Below are 15926 nucleotides of genomic sequence, written 5' to 3' on the forward strand. Positions count from 1 at the left end.
CTATCTAGGTCTGTGCCAGAACAACGATCGCGTATGCGACTGTCGAGTGTAACTCCCTATCGCAGAGGAAATTTGCAGCGGTATGAAACTGAAATTTTAGTAGGCGTCTGTATCTGCCTCTCTTTTGTTGTAGCCCGCGTTCTATGGCTAGATTTTTGAACACGCTTTCACGCCAACCTGACCAGCATTTCTTGATTTTGTAACGCTGACCAACTGGCGTGCTCATTGGCAGAACACGGCCGGTATCTACAGATGTGTCGGACACGGGCAACTGAAGAAAGCACTGCGCTTGGGAGTTAACGCGCAGGTGAGGCCAAGGTCCCGTAATGTTCAGCGAAGAATCGCTGAACAAGAACGGTTGAATTGTTTCGCGCGGCATCCGCAGAACAATTACGCAGGTTTCTAATGCAAGAGTTGGTTAGAAATGACTTGCAGTTTTTTGAAAATTTTCGCGCATGCAGTCGAAGCGATATAGACGCTTGCTATTTTCGTGCATGTTGTAGCTAGGAGCATCTGGAATGCGCCGTCATCGATGCCTTTCAGCATATGGCGAATTCGCTCAGCTTCGGGCATTGCGGCGTTGACTCGTTTACAAAGGTCCACGACGTCTTCTATGTAGCTTGTGAACGTTTCTGCCGTCTGCTGTGCTCGGGCGCGCAAGCGTTGTTCGGCGCGCAGCTTGCGAACAGCGGGTCGGCCGAACACTTCCGTAAAGGTGGTCTTGAAGAGTGACCATGTGGGTACGTCACTTTCGTGGTTGTGAAACCACAGTTGGGCAACACCAGCCAGATAAAAGATGACGTGCGTTAACTTGGCTGGATCATCCCACTTGTTGTGTGCGCTCACCCGTTCATATGACGCAAACCAGTCTTCTACGTCTTCGTCGTCTGCACCGCTGAAGATCTTGGGGTCCCGTTGTCGTGGAACGCCGGTGCAGGTGACGGACTGTGGCGGCGGTGCCGTTTGGGATGAGCTGTCGGTCATGGCGGGCGGTAGCGTTCTTGATCTTAGCTCCAGGGTTACAAGCGACGGGGTTTGAGTCCCCGCACCTCCACCAATTGTGAAAAGGTCTATTGGTGGCGCCTAATGCGAGGGCACAGCGACCGGGAACGGCGAGGCAGCCCGAAGCACTGTCCAAACGGACGCCAGCAATCAACAGCGCGAGCGGAGACGAGCCGCGTGTTGGCGATGCGGCTGTGCCGCGAGGCGCGTCTTCTTCTTCACAGCCTGTTCTTCGCATAGAGAACAGGTGTCAATCATACCTCCACCTCACTCCCCAACCACACTTTTGTCCGGTTGAGCATCGATCTACAAGTATTTTAGCTCAAATTGAGCAAAATTAAACGATTAACTAAAGCTTACAAAACATTGACACGAAATTTAGTCGCGAAAACTGTCTAAGCAAAAAAAAAACATAAAAGAACAATGCACCACCGAAGATTTTCGTGAGTGACCACGTGTTCTTTTCGAGACAAAAATCGCGCTAGCTGGAGATAAGTACCCGTGTAAAATTTCCGTAGATCATATTCAGTTGTGGCGTGTGCAGAAATATAGCTTCGCAGCTGCGTTCAGCTGTGGCATTGTTCCTATAACTCCTCGCCAGTGATCATGGATTCAACCAACTTTTGACGTCGTTGTCTAGACGGTGCATCAAGTAGGTGCCTACCCCCAGAGTTCCGCTGATTATGACTTTATATATGTTTCTTAAGACAGTGGCGTACAGATTTAAGCAGTTCGCCACTTTCTGCCCTCATTAAAATGAATTGTACAAAAATTTAGCTCAGCAAGCTCTCTGTTCCACACGCATTTGCTTATTTGGTCAATACTTTGTTCCTATTTCCAGCAATTTGCTTTACCTCCTTAAGGCTCTCCTTAAGCTCCTCAGAACATATGAGGAAAGGTAGGTTTGAGTCATAGGCACCGCTTATTCAGATGTGATTATCTTTAATATGTGACCCAGTGCTATCAGCTGAACTGTCGATTGCAGCGATGGCAACATAGCGCATTTTGACGTAAATAACGCGACCATAACTATAACGCGAGGAGGGGTTGTAGGTATCAGAAAAAACAACAAACTATATTCAAACAAGGGAACTGGAAACGACGCATGAAATGGGATGCCAGCAGGGTGGCCAGCGGATCGAGGGTCCGCCTGCCAAAGGTCATAGTTAAAAAGCCGTGTTTGATTCGCGTCACGAACGCGAATATAACACGAGGCACATTCTCAAGCCGAAAATTACGACAAAAAGAATTTCCGCGGTGTACAGTCAAACGCCTTTATTACTAAGTGCTTGGGGCCGCTAAAATCATTGGTTATAAAGGTCACTTCGTCTAAAAGTCGCATATACATTGCTGCTCCCAATAAAACCAAGATAGAATTACTCATTCATCATACAGGTACTTCCGTTTCATAAGCACTCGTTGTAGAGGCGCTTGGCTCTATCTCATACAAATAGACGACGAAATAAAGAAGCAGGGTGTAGTTCGGTACGGTTTACTGAAGTTCATACTAAAATGCAGTTCACTGTGGAAATATGAAAAAGATTGCCCTCAAGTAGCAGTTTGCCTTATTGGAAGATTTCTGAGAAATCAAGCTTTTATTTTTAAATCCTCTGCACACCTAAACTTTGCTGGCATTTAAGGGCGTCGAAAGATTCGATAACTGTGGACATCAGTTTCTGATTGCAGGCTATGTGTGCGCAGGCGTACTTTGCAAGTGATGCTACCGTGTATATAAGGCTACCGTCTACGTGTAATAAGTTTAGTTGATAGCCAGCGCTTGTCACGTGCTGTTTAGCCTGCCTGTGTTTTGAAATTGCATTGTAAAAAGATTATGGGTACCAACTCATCCAATTTACAATCTTACTACAGGCCCTTTTGCTACATGAAAAAGCTGTCGAAAAGGTTCACGACAGGCTCGCTCCAAGTTGATGTGAGGGCTGCCAGATTGCAGTAGCTTGATCACACAGGATGCAAACTTTGATAACGGCGTATGTGAAAGCGAAACGTATCTCGAACCACGAGGAGGCGCACCAACTCAAAAGGTGCCGGTGAAACGATTTGGCGACAACAGGAGACGCTATGGCACATCACACAGCACCATGTGGCTCGCGACAACAGCAGACGCGATGAAACAACGGGCAAAGCAAGTAATACGCCGAGCAGACGACAAGACCTGCATAGCACTATTCACTGTTTAAATCGACGTCAAATGCAGATGCAGACATTGTACTTGAGCTTTTTGAGCTCTCACGGCACTCAGCTGTACTCGTACCGCATCTCAACAGGACTAGTGGCGAAAGTGCAGCCTAATCGAAAGTACCTCCTGATTACCCCAGAGCGAGGGATCAGCATAATTCGAATATTTATCAAAATTGTAGAATCTTCAGTGACCTTACTTTTCTTACTCATGCGCTGGGCATGCTGCACTTTGCAGATCATGGGCTGGTCCAACCTGCTCGTCATTTTTGTACACGCCGCCTCGCTCCTCGTGGCGCCTCTTCGTGCTGCAGGTAGTCTGTGCACTCCGAACTTCTGCTCGAACGTGGCGTGCAAGCCGATCGAGGCCAGCCACTGCGACGGGCAGGTGGTACCCAACGCCAGCGACTGCGGCTGCTGCGAACAATGCGTCATGCCTCTCGGTGAGCGGGGACTCGAGATCCTAGTGCTGTTTCTGGTGGTTTCGCGACAACCTTCTATTGCTCGGGACAACCGATTACATAAAATAAGGAAGGGACCTTAGTATGAAAGAGTGCTTATTTTTTAAAACTTGGAATAATTAGGCCTTAAGCAGGTGTGCTACAGCGCCTGAGTCTTTCCCCTCGTGAATATGCCTTAGATGTTCAGATAATAAACAATCAATAACTATAGTGTCACGCAATGACATTACAAATATCGACTGATAGCGAGAACTTTTTTCTGCTTTATCAATTATGCGGTCACGCCCGAAAATGGCACTGCGTATGTGGAACCACCAAGCCCAAGAGCACGTACTTGTGGACTCAAAAGTCTAACACCTAACAAGGCGTACAGATATGGAGTCACCGATGCCGTATTTTCAAATCTACAGCCTCAACGATGCGGCTGAAGATAAGCAAATCGGGATAATGTTATCTTTCTTTAAATTGTTGGCCAGTCAACAACATATTGGCCTTGGCGACATTAGTGCACACCACATATAGAGTTCTACAAATGGCCTATCCAAGAGACTTATCGAACTTTAAAACCCAAACTCAGCGTTCGTTTTTCTTGTACGTATGTCCAATTGCGTGCCCTAGCTTTGCGCTCTTTATTGCTAAAGCTACCTATTGCGAGCTGCGATCTGGCATGTGAGTGATCGATTTGGCTGAGCAATTTTTGGCACGTCGCGGAAGCCTTGGGTTCGTTACATTTATTTGTAATCGCTTGTTTCAATGACTTTGGTCTTGCTAGCATTAAGCCTCTCTTTTTCCAGGAGAGAAATGAATGCAAAGTTGGTTGCAAGATTTTGACGGAACCGGGAATCGCTAAAAGAATTTCAATTCCTTCGAAGCCTTTTCACATCATCACGATATCCTCGACCGGCTATACCTCACCCCCGCCAAGGGAGATCACACCTTCTGCCACGCCCGAGAGAACCTGGACCACGACCTGGTGGACGATGTTTTCGGCGTCTGGGTAATTCACATTCCTACTGTCACATTCCAACCGGCGCCATAGCCTGTGTGCCGAGACTCGCCGACCCGCAACATACCTCCTCCTCACTGGCGGCTCTCAACGTCAAGTCGCTGCGTCTGCATGCGGAGGACATGGTACACGATGTCCTACACTCTGACGGGTATCCCTCTTGTGTCTCTTCGAGACGTGGTCCGCTTTCTTCGTTCAAGTAGATGGATACACCGCCGTCACGTGCTGCCATCGAGTCGACTCCCGTGCTGGCGGAGTTGCCATATACGCGAAAAACGACGCAGGCGCTGCCGTCGGGCCGCACTACGTTTCGTCCACCACCCGAGAACAAGAAAGAGCGGCGTGCTGTTTGGACGTGTGTGCCATAGGGACCGCCAACGGTAATTGCCATCGTGTACGTCCGGCCTCACTCTTCCAAGCGCGATGTCGAGCACTTTATGAACAACCACTCTCGATGGCTGCTCGATCGGGCCAATGACGAACAAACTCCATTCCTCGTCGTAGGCGACTTCAACGTGGATGTGACGCAGCCAGACGGCGACCGGCCGGCCTCGTTTATGCTCGACCGGTTCGGGCTACATTGCTACACCGATCCCAAGGTGCCAACGACCACGAGGCCCTCGTGGTTTCGACTTAACGTTCGCGAAGAGCCAGTCCATCGTCATCACCGAGCCCTTGGTCGTCTCTCATAGCGACCACAAAGCTATAGCAATTTGCGTGAAATAATAAAGAACACCAAAATATTTATGTATATCTGTCTTCTATATTATACCATCTACACAGCTTAGCTGGTCGTCCACCTTTACAGAGTGGAATGAATTCTAAATATTTAATTCTTGCCTAATATATTAACTGTGTTACCTACAAGCCAAATCTAAAGGAGAAAGTAAGATCCTGGCTGCGTCTTGGTCTCGTGCGGTGAAATAGCAACCGTCATTTTCAGGGCACACAAAAATAACCACAATTTCGCACCCTGCAAAAATGTTGACACCCTTAAGGGTGTTTTCCTGCCACACTGGAAACACTCTTGCCATTAGGGCCTTATAAATATTGATATAGGACGGCAGCTGAGCTCTAACTAGTGGTGCGATGACATTTTCACATATAAGGTGTCAGCCCCTTATACAGACGATTGCAAGTACATATGGACTTATGAAACAGCGGTTAGGCCTAGGTCTTTCTTTTATTTCATCGGGCAAGCCACGTTCCAATATGGCCTCTAGTCAAGATGATGATTATGTACAAATGAGGAAGAGGAAATGCCCAGGCCGCGCTCACAGGACTGTTGACTATAGCAAGCGGTGTACCTAGTAGAACGTAATCCCTTTGGTTGAAGTAAACTAAGGCAGAAAACGAAAAGGAAAGATAAATAAAAAATGAGCGAGCGCAGAACACGTGGAATAAGTGACAGGCCTAACCATTAGAACAACTTATCCTACACAAACTGCATAGATAGCTGTGAAAGGAAACACCGCACATTAATTACATTCATTTGAGGAGAAACTAACGGCATCATTTCTACTCTATGACACTGTGTGTCACGATAACGAACACAGAGCACGCTTGAAATCGCCTTTAGTTCCCGAAGTTTCATCAATGTTAATGATATCAGGGCCAATTTGCAGAGTGACATAATCCAACCTTCCATTCACTGATGGTCGTCGGCCTTTCCCCTACTACAGAACGCTGACATAGCAGTACCAGGACTTGTATTTAAATAATGATTTGCGAACTCACGCTTGTTTTTCATTAGCTCCTTAAATACAGGAGTATATAGTTTTAATTTTATAGGAATTTCGAAACTGATAAGAACAAATAAACTTCTGATGACATGAGCAAAGTTTCACGGTCCATTCGTGTTTGTCGCGGAAAGTCTACTGCGCTGCACCGCCTTCGCACGTCACAGTTCAACGGTGACGTAGCTTCAGAGCAACGAAGCGTCTGCGTCTCCTTCTCTAAAAATTATTTTCCTTTTATTTCTTTCAGACGAAGGTGACGGGTGCTTTCCTTCAAGAAAATTCCATCCAAAAAATTACGCCAAGTGCAGGAATGGCTTGAAGTGCAACGAAACTACCTTCAGGTGCGGACCACGCCCGCCACTTTTTGGGCACCTATCACGAAGCAGCTGCAGAAATGGATGAAGTCATCGCCTTCCGTTAATGCACCTCGTTTAAGCGCAATAACAGCGTCACCTGGGACATGCGCGCTCGCCCACAAACGTAACAGCACTGCTGCCCTTGCACGTTATACATACAGAGGTACAGGTGCACGCAGATGCAGTGGTGACACATTTGCAAGCTTTTCCAGCACTTTGATTACTTGGGACGGGCGATAAACGTTGCAGATTTATGATGGGCTGATGGCTGTCAGATTACTCGCCAGAAATTGTTGCCCATATGTGTTAGAAGAACCGAGGTGCTTCTTCTGGCAGCATAAAAGAAATAAATGATACAGGGCACAGTTTGATTACTAAACGCAACGATATAGGTCAGCATCGATTAGCCTTTGTTAATCTATACTGTGGGAGGCGGAGAGGGGAGCGAAAGAGTAATGTTAACTAGGGCAAAATAGATTAAAATGAAGCGACAAAACCCATTTCACAATACACACGTATCGTTCCATCCCTGTGTGTGTGCATGAGGAAACCATTTTGAGCAGGACTGATGGGTATTCAGCACTTTCGAAGTAGAGCTCACTCTATCGGTGTTCATAAACGAACGAAAAAAAGTTTAATGCATTTTACCGGCAATATTGAAAAAGCTACCTTGCGTCGAGCGTATCTACGGCCTTCTGGCACAAATTCTTTCCTTGTCGGTGTGCTCTGGTGCTGAACATAATGTTCGATCGCTTCCGCCTGCAGTTCTAATTGCGGGAGGGACTTATGGCTTGAAAAACCAGCAACAGTAACCGTTTCCGTATGCTTTCTTTACTTAGATTCGGGGACACAGTGTCGGGTGGGCGCCTTCCGAGCCTCAACAAGACTTTCTCAAGTCGAACGATTAAAGAAAATGCATACGACTCAGCACGTAGGGTCACAGTCGGTTCTCAATTACTAGACCGCATCTGTTTGCCAAGACAGGGACCTATTTTTTGAATAACTGTGAACGTGAGGGGGGGGGGACTTTTTCTGAAGTGGTTTTAAAGGAAACACTTTTTGCATATGTTGGAAACCCATCCCTTATGTAATACGGCTACTATGGGATCATTAAATAGATTAATTGACGACGACGAGGAGGAATATGATGCAGACCATGATGAATAGCTTTGTACAGCTTTTTCGCCAGTATTCATGGTCGGTGGTTGGCGGTCGGTGTTCCGCCACCGACGTGAACGGTCCCGTGCTCTCGTACAACCCAACGGTGGGTGACATCTGTCGCGTACAGTAAATATATCAATTAAAATCTTCGCTGCACAGGTAGTTCTCACAAAGCTATGGCATCGCAGCAGTAATATAAGTAGTTTGTTCAATTTCTCCAAGGAATTGTGTGCTATTCCAGAGGCTGCGAAGATGGACAACGGAGCGACAATGTGAGGGCACAACTTGGTGAACATGCTGTCGTAACATCGTTGCACGCACAAGCGAACAGGCGGCACTCCCGACACTTGCTGTTGCGCTGTGGAGCGAGAGCTTTGGAGTAAGCGCTTGGAAAGGATGGCCCTTATTTTCTCCCGCCACCCCCTCCAGCTGTGGCATCTGAAGAAGAAGGCTCCGGGCCCCGCTACAAATGTACTGTAACCGGTCTAATCCTCTAGAAAATTAGGCTATGAAAGAACAAGCTTACTAAATATCCCGACTCTAACAAGTACGCACCTTCACGTGCATCATTCTTAAAAGGGCAACTCTGGCAATTCATTGTGGTCAAATGATGTCAACTAATGTACTAGGGTACGCTCCTCCGCATCTTTCCGTCATGTCCTAAGTAAGCAGGTTTGAGAACTTCGCCGATATTTTTCAGATGGATTTTGTTAATTCCCTCGAATAACCAGCCTTGCCTACCCCTCAGCTACTGGCCACATTGTCTTATGACGTAAACGGTGGCAAGCAGAGAGCATGCTGGGAATGAATGGCAGACGACGGCGTTGAGGAGCTGGCGATCGTGAGCTAGTGCTTGGCGTGAGAAGTTGAAGGTGCGAGAAGTTATGTTTTATGTGAATGGCAAGTGAGGGGAGGGAAGGAGGGGGGGGGGCAAGTAGCGTTGGCCGCACGAACCATAGAGCCGTAGCGTTGGCCGCACGAACCATAGAGTTTCCTACAAAAATTAGTAGAGGGAACTCTGACGCTAGTGTCTACGGGAGCTGCAATGGCAGCGGTTGTCCCGGCATGGGAATTATGGGAAGTAACATGGATTTGCCTAAACTTCGTCCTTTTGGCTTCAAGCGGCTTTGTGACTTTGGAAACTCGTCATTTTGAACAGTGTATTGCATAATAAGTAATTAAATAAACATCATTAAAATTGCCCGACGGCAGGATTCGAACACCGCGACTCTAGCACAGAAGCCTGATATTGAAGCCATTAAGCCACGGAAGCATGTATCGACAAGCGAATGAGACGCCCTTATGAATTTATCGCGGACATGGCAGTGCCTTGAGACGCTTGGCGCGTTTGGATTTGGCCACATGGAGAAGCTCAATCGTTGCAATTAATAACAATTGTACGCTGTCCCGGCGTCTTCCGCACTTCGAAGAATATAGATTGCGCTGAAATATACGATAATAAGATTTATATAGCGTAACATACAAAGCCACAAGAACGTCTGAATCCACAAGCACGAAGATCAGACAAATCTATGCACTTCCCATCATTCCCATGGTAGCACAACGACTGCAGCGCCAGAGTTCTCTCTAGTAATTTTTATAGGAAACTCTATGGCACGAACTTCAACCCTCGCTAGCCTCACACGCAGTTTGAAGCGAGAGGCGACGACAGAGCGCACTATCAACATCAGTACGCTGGCGTTCACGAGGGCTGCCAGTCGCCCTCGCCAGCACTTCAGTATATGAAGCATGACTATGCGCATGGGTTAATTTTTTCACATATTGTTATGCTTACTCATTATTTAGCTTACGAGTTGTACTCTTAACCTGTTTTTCCAAATGGTCAACAAGTGTAGGCCCCTTGCGTAGAGCAGCTTAACCAACCGCCTCGTTCGCCTGCTTTTCGTTGTTTGCGCACGTAAAACCAAAGAATTATTTCAGCTGCAAACGATGTTCACGAGAGAAAATTACGCGTTCTCTAAATGAACAATCATACGCAGAAAGCATTATTCTATGTCTACTTTATAGAACACATTATATTCTGTGCATGCAACGAGCATGAATAATTATAAGTAGGCAGCGTAACAACGCTCCCATACTACGGTTTCCCGCTCGCTGTTTTCTAAGGTATTCGGTCGCTTATGCCAGTGGCACAACGAGTGATACGACATTGCGCACATGCACAAAATCCGCGTACTTATTTATGTGCTGACGATATTTGATGCCACCGACGGGCTGCTTGCACAATATTTAAAGCGAACGACGAGCGGACGCTGGACCCTGGCGATGGAAGCAAATTCACTGGTGAGTGCTATGGACACTCAAGAGGCGTTCGTCCCGGAAAATTGTGCCCTCCATAAATACACATACAAATGTCAAATGCAGCACTCTACAACATGATGTAGTGAGTATGCGAAATGCTTCGCCGAGAAGGGGTAAAACACCTAAATTTGCAAGCAGCACGTATCAAATCAGTGTTTATGGATGTACACTCTTGGTCTTCATGTTGCAGTATGAACGGCCATTCGTAGCTATTGAATTCATCTGACTCGTAGCAATCACCCTTTGACAGCTCCGGAGAGCTGGTGCAGCTGACGTTACTAGAAGACATCATGTCACATTATTTATTTATTTATTTATTTATTTATTTATTTATTTATTTTATTTACTTACTTATAATAGCCGTACGGCCATTCATGTTCTTCCAGTGCGGAGGGGGTTATAGGGCACATCACAAGTATAACACGATAAAAAAGTAAAGAGAAAATAAGTAGTAGCAGTAGTACAAGTGGACGCACTTAATAACTTGACAGAAATATTGTGGGACACTCTGGATAGAAATAGATAGGACTGCATAGCAATGCTCTTTTCGACATCAGTTATCTTGGTGCATAGCGACACTAAGCAATGTAAATAGCCTGTACATAAATTATAAATAATTATGGTGATTCCGCCGTTCATACCGTACGTGAGAAACACTGCACATAGGAGCTATCATCAGGACAGCATGTTTTGCACCATCCCCTTTTGCTCCATTTGCTTTTCCCTACGTTTTGTCCTATTTTATTTCCCCTCTCACTCGTGCATGCTTTCCTTAATTCCCTCGTGCGCCTTCAAGTTCGTGCTTGCCCGGGAAGTCACGTGGGAGCCCCTGACAAAAGAACGAAAAGCACGCGATGCACGCAGGGAGAAAACGAAATCAGTTCCGGTATGGTTCAGTTGCAACCAGGCACAACCTCATTTATTTGACCTGGGACACCACGCCCTGCTTCCGAAATCCCTCAATAAATCGTAGATGGTATAAAGCACCTCGCCCTCTAAACAAAGTAAACGTACCTAGTGAATAAATTTTCAGACGGGTCTAATTTACGCTTAATGTTACTGAATAGAACATAAAAAACAGGACAATGAAGCTGGTTAAGAAAAGGTCAACAATCAATTACACAACAAGGTTTGTCTCAACCGAATGTATGTCTCTCCTTCCTGCCTGACTCATTGCTAGCCCCGTGCAGTGGATATATGACCTCGTTACAGGGTAACCAAACGAAGCCGGTAACTATTACCCAATTCTTCACTAAACCTATATTACGGACATGCGCCAGAGACTTTCAGGTCAAATACTTGGGGATAGTACCCACTGAGAATTATCGTTGTGGTAATGAATATAATAAAGTGGGCGTGAGGCTGCACGCATGCCCAGAAGAAGAAAAGGAAAACGGTAGCGTTCAAAGGTAGCCTAAGCTGCAGATTTCGCATTTACAAGGAATTTTTCGTCGGGGAAGAAAAACAGCGACTATAGAATTAAAACTATTACTCCGATTTCCTTTCATTGCGAAAAACAAACCGACAGTCGGCCCGTATCTGTGAATCCAAAAGTTCCATTTATGACTGGATAACAGGATAGTGCATCAGCAGATGATTATTTCAGAGCGGCAAGCTTTGCAAGATATCGCACTCCTTAATAATAGCAAATGCTTAAATTCAGTAGATGTCAGACAGCAGTTGTATAGTTGAAACGGTGTGTCACGAAAAGTTGACCAATGTGGTCAAACATACCGAACATGCACCACGAGATACGAATGAAATAGGAACACTAGCTAGTTCCTTGGGTTGTGTTTATACAAAGTAGCATTCGAACAGCGCATCGTAAAGGATAAAGACCAACCGACCCAAACTGACGTTTTCCCCGAACCGCTCTAGACGCTCACACCGCACATTCCCAGGAACTTGCATTGGTGATGATCTCATTTAAATCATGACAGAACATCTTTACAATGCCTTTGGAGGTTAGTTGCGGTGCCTGTAACGACAGTTTATTATATAAGTATCCAGCCCTAAAGAGATATGGCCGTCCTTTCAGTAGTTTTTTTTTTCATTTTTACGCTTAAATAGAGTGACCGGCAACTTGTGTTGAAGTTGCAGCCATCAGGTCTGTAAAGCGGATCATGGGAGGCATTTTATATCCTGCCTTAAGGGGAAGCAAGGAGGAACCTCTGCACCAACAGTGATCTGCTGCTCGGATGCGAGATTGAAACGAGCTTCTTTTGCTTGCGAGCTTAACTGGCTGTACTTAGCGCGAAAAACCAGGGTGCTGGCCTTGCGGGGTACGGCTCGATCGTCGACTGGAATACCATAAAACCCGCACTTGTCAAGCGATGTGCTTCCATGCTGACATTCACACAGTGACGAATTTCTTAATGAGCGTCTTCATACTGGCAGTCCAGGATGGTATCGAAACGACCAACATCGTGGGGAGCCCAAGCAGCTGCAGGCTGAATGGCAAATGAAGGTAGCCGCTGTGGGTGCACTCGGGCGAGTGGCAAAGGAGGCCACTGGCGCCCGTTCGGAGCAGCGTTTCTCCGCGCCAGCGTTTCTCTAGCGTTCCTCCGTGCCAGTGTTTCTCCGATAACAGCTTGAGCTGTCGTTGCGAATAATGATACGAAACCTGCGCCGTTTAGGTTTTCTGCCACACCGGATCTTAAGTAAATTATGGAGTTTTGCGTGCCAAAACCACTTTCTGATTATGAGGCACGCCGTAGTGGAGGACTCCGAAATTTTGACCACCTGGGGTTCTTTAACGTGCACCTAAATCTAGGTACACGGGTGTTTTCGCATTTGGCCCTCATCGAAATGCGGCCGCCATGGGCGGGATCCGATCCCGCGACCTCGTGCTCAGCAGCCCAACACCATAGCCACTGAGCAACCACGGCGCGTCCACACCGGATCTTATCATGCCTCAGAAGGGGCATTTGAACGCTATAGGTTTGGCAGCAGCCATTATTACAAGCGGGTGTCACTGGGATGTGAAGAAGGACCACTGCAGCGTGACGACGTTCCTGATATCGCTTCAAATTATACCTGGCCTTGTGCCCTTGCATAATTGAGAATAATTGCCTCATTGCGGTGGCGACCAGTGTACCAAGGTCAAGGGTCTTCTACTGGAAATGTTTCCGCTTTATTCCGTGCATAGAGTAGGCCACCATCTTGCCGACGTCGCTCCCTGCAGGAACGAGAAAGCGTTGGCTTCGCAGGGATTCTGTGAAGAATCGATGTGTCACTTCGTTCGTGGTGAACTCACTGCGAGGGATAAGCCCCGAATCGGGTGGTTATATGATGATGATGACGATGATATTTTCTGGCACGTACGCACTCAGGAGGACAGACCGATGTTGCTGTTCTGAGTGACTGTGGCACATACCCACAGTGTGGGATTGACCAGGAATCGGGTGGCTAAATCAGGTTTATAAGGACAAGGGACTTACCAATTTGAACGTTGGGGCTTAAAAAGTAAACGTATTGTGTGTGGGAATTTCAGGAGAGTTTCATGAGGCACCTGCTTCCTCCGGATTGCCACAGAGCCCAGTTTTAGGCCAATTTCTATTTTTGATTTACATTAATGATTTACCTACTAGCATCGCTTCTCCTGTCTGCCTTTTTGCTGATGATTGCGTTATCTACCGCTCCATTTCTCATTATACTGACACAATAATCATTCAAACTGAGCTAAATAATATTTCTGCTTGGTGCGAAATGTGGAAAATGAAACTTAAGATTCTTAAATGTAAATCAATGAGAGTATCGCGTAATAACGTGCCTTGCCCGAACTACCTTCTTCACAGCACGGTGCTTGAATCCGTAACTACATATAAATACCTTGGTGTACATAATACTAATGACCTTTCATGGAAGTACCGCATCGAGCACGTAACATGAAAGGCCAATCGCATTCTTGGTTACCTGCAAGAAACTTCTCTCTCGCACCTTCATCAATCAAGCGACAGTTATATTTCACTTATGTCCAATCTAATATCGAATATGCCTCGTCAATCTGGGACCCGACCCTGGCCTTTAAATTCTTACCAATAACTTAGAGGCAATGCAGAATCGCTCAGCACGTTTTATCCTAAGTAACTACCATCGAACTTCCAGCGTAACTAACATAAAATCGATACTTAATCTGCCCCCGCTTGCAAATAGACGGAAACTATCTCGACTTGTGTTGTTTCATGAGATTGATCATCATAATCATGTTCTTAGGACCCGACTGATTAAACCGCCTAATTTTGTTTCATCTCGACTTGATCACCACCACAAAGTCCATGTCCCTCACCAAAACACTGTAACGTACTCGCACTCTTTCCTGCCGAAAACCAGCCTTGACTGGAACCATCTTCCCGCCTTATTAGTTTGCATTACCAACGGTGACCATTTTCGTGAAACTCCTGGCAGCGCAATTTAACGCATTCCAACATTTTTTTTCTGTAAACGTTCTCTATGTCGGTTGGAAACTTCATCTTTTAGTGTCCTCATCCGCTACGATAGTATTTTCTTGCTGTAATTATTGTACAAGCCTTGCATGACAGTGAATTTTCGTTGTTATTAAAAATTACATTCGTTCGAATTTTTGAAATTTTCAATTGTGTATGTGCAAATAACTGTGTTTATGTTGAATGATTGACCTCTCCCCTGTATAATGCTTGTATGCCTTGAGGGTGCAATAAATAAATAAATAAATAAATAAATAAATAAATAAATAAATAAATAAATAAATAAATAAATAAATATTTCATCCTGTGAAATTCTCTTGTCGCATATTTCTGTGCGCCCAAGGTTGTCAGAATGATTACATACTTTCGAACTACGTCTTTTGTCATCGCACGTCTAGACAGAATTCCGTTGTCAGCCTGTATAAATTTTGGTTCAGCCCTAAAGGTAAGGGTGTCACCAATGCGACAAGAAAATACTCCTAAGGGCGTAAACATTTTTACAGTGTGATGTTTCAAAGGCAGGAGATGGTTACAAAGCAATTGTGATTTTTACAGCAAAGCTGTATATGGGGGCTCAGTTCTGGTGAATGTCCTGTGGGTCGATAAAATTTTGACGAAAGAATGCCGTGTAGATCGATAATTTCTCCGCATACGTTGGCCGATCCCGAAGATAGCGGAATACCGGGCCGACCAGTTGCTGAGGTGAAGCAGGCTTTAAGCAGTCCACCAACGTGCAAAAGTAAGTTTAATATCTTACATGCATATGCAACCCGTATCGAATATTAAGCTGATAAGAGCAGATACTACGTTTTGGCCCACGTCATACGCACCGCCCCCTCATTGCCGGCGTTCCACGCACTCGCGTATCTCCTTTCCTTTCGCTCTCCCGTAGTGTCGGTCACGTAAGCGTGCTGCCCGCCAGGACCGCAAGGGGGAAACAAATGCGAACCGCTCATGTGGCCCCGATCCCGCAAACTTGGAACGTTTCCCCGGAGCAACGGCCAGGTTTCCGAGGGAGTTTGCGGAGAACCAACTTATTGTTGCCTATGCTGTGTGTGACCGCTTGTGGTTATCGAGTGATCTCACAACCATTACTGCACTGCGGACATCGAACAACACACGATCTGCGGTGAAGCAGCGCGTGCCATCGGAGTGCGGTGAGGTGCATATGTGTGTTCTTCGTGTCGGGGATCCGTTAGTAAAAAGTGTCGTGCGGCATTTCGCAACAATACATGACT

General features: G+C 46.1%; 1 pseudogene; it reads right to left on the reverse strand.

Annotated features, from left to right (window-relative positions):
* Positions 1-15336: 15336 nt before the first annotated feature.
* LOC142562614 (U2 spliceosomal RNA) lies at positions 15337-15512 on the reverse strand (annotated as a pseudogene).
* Between the last annotated feature and the right edge of the window lie 414 nt (positions 15513-15926).

The sequence above is a fragment of the Dermacentor variabilis genome, chromosome 10 (genome assembly GCF_050947875.1).
Source record: "Dermacentor variabilis isolate Ectoservices chromosome 10, ASM5094787v1, whole genome shotgun sequence".
NCBI classification, from domain to species: Eukaryota; Metazoa; Arthropoda; class Arachnida; order Ixodida; family Ixodidae; genus Dermacentor; species Dermacentor variabilis.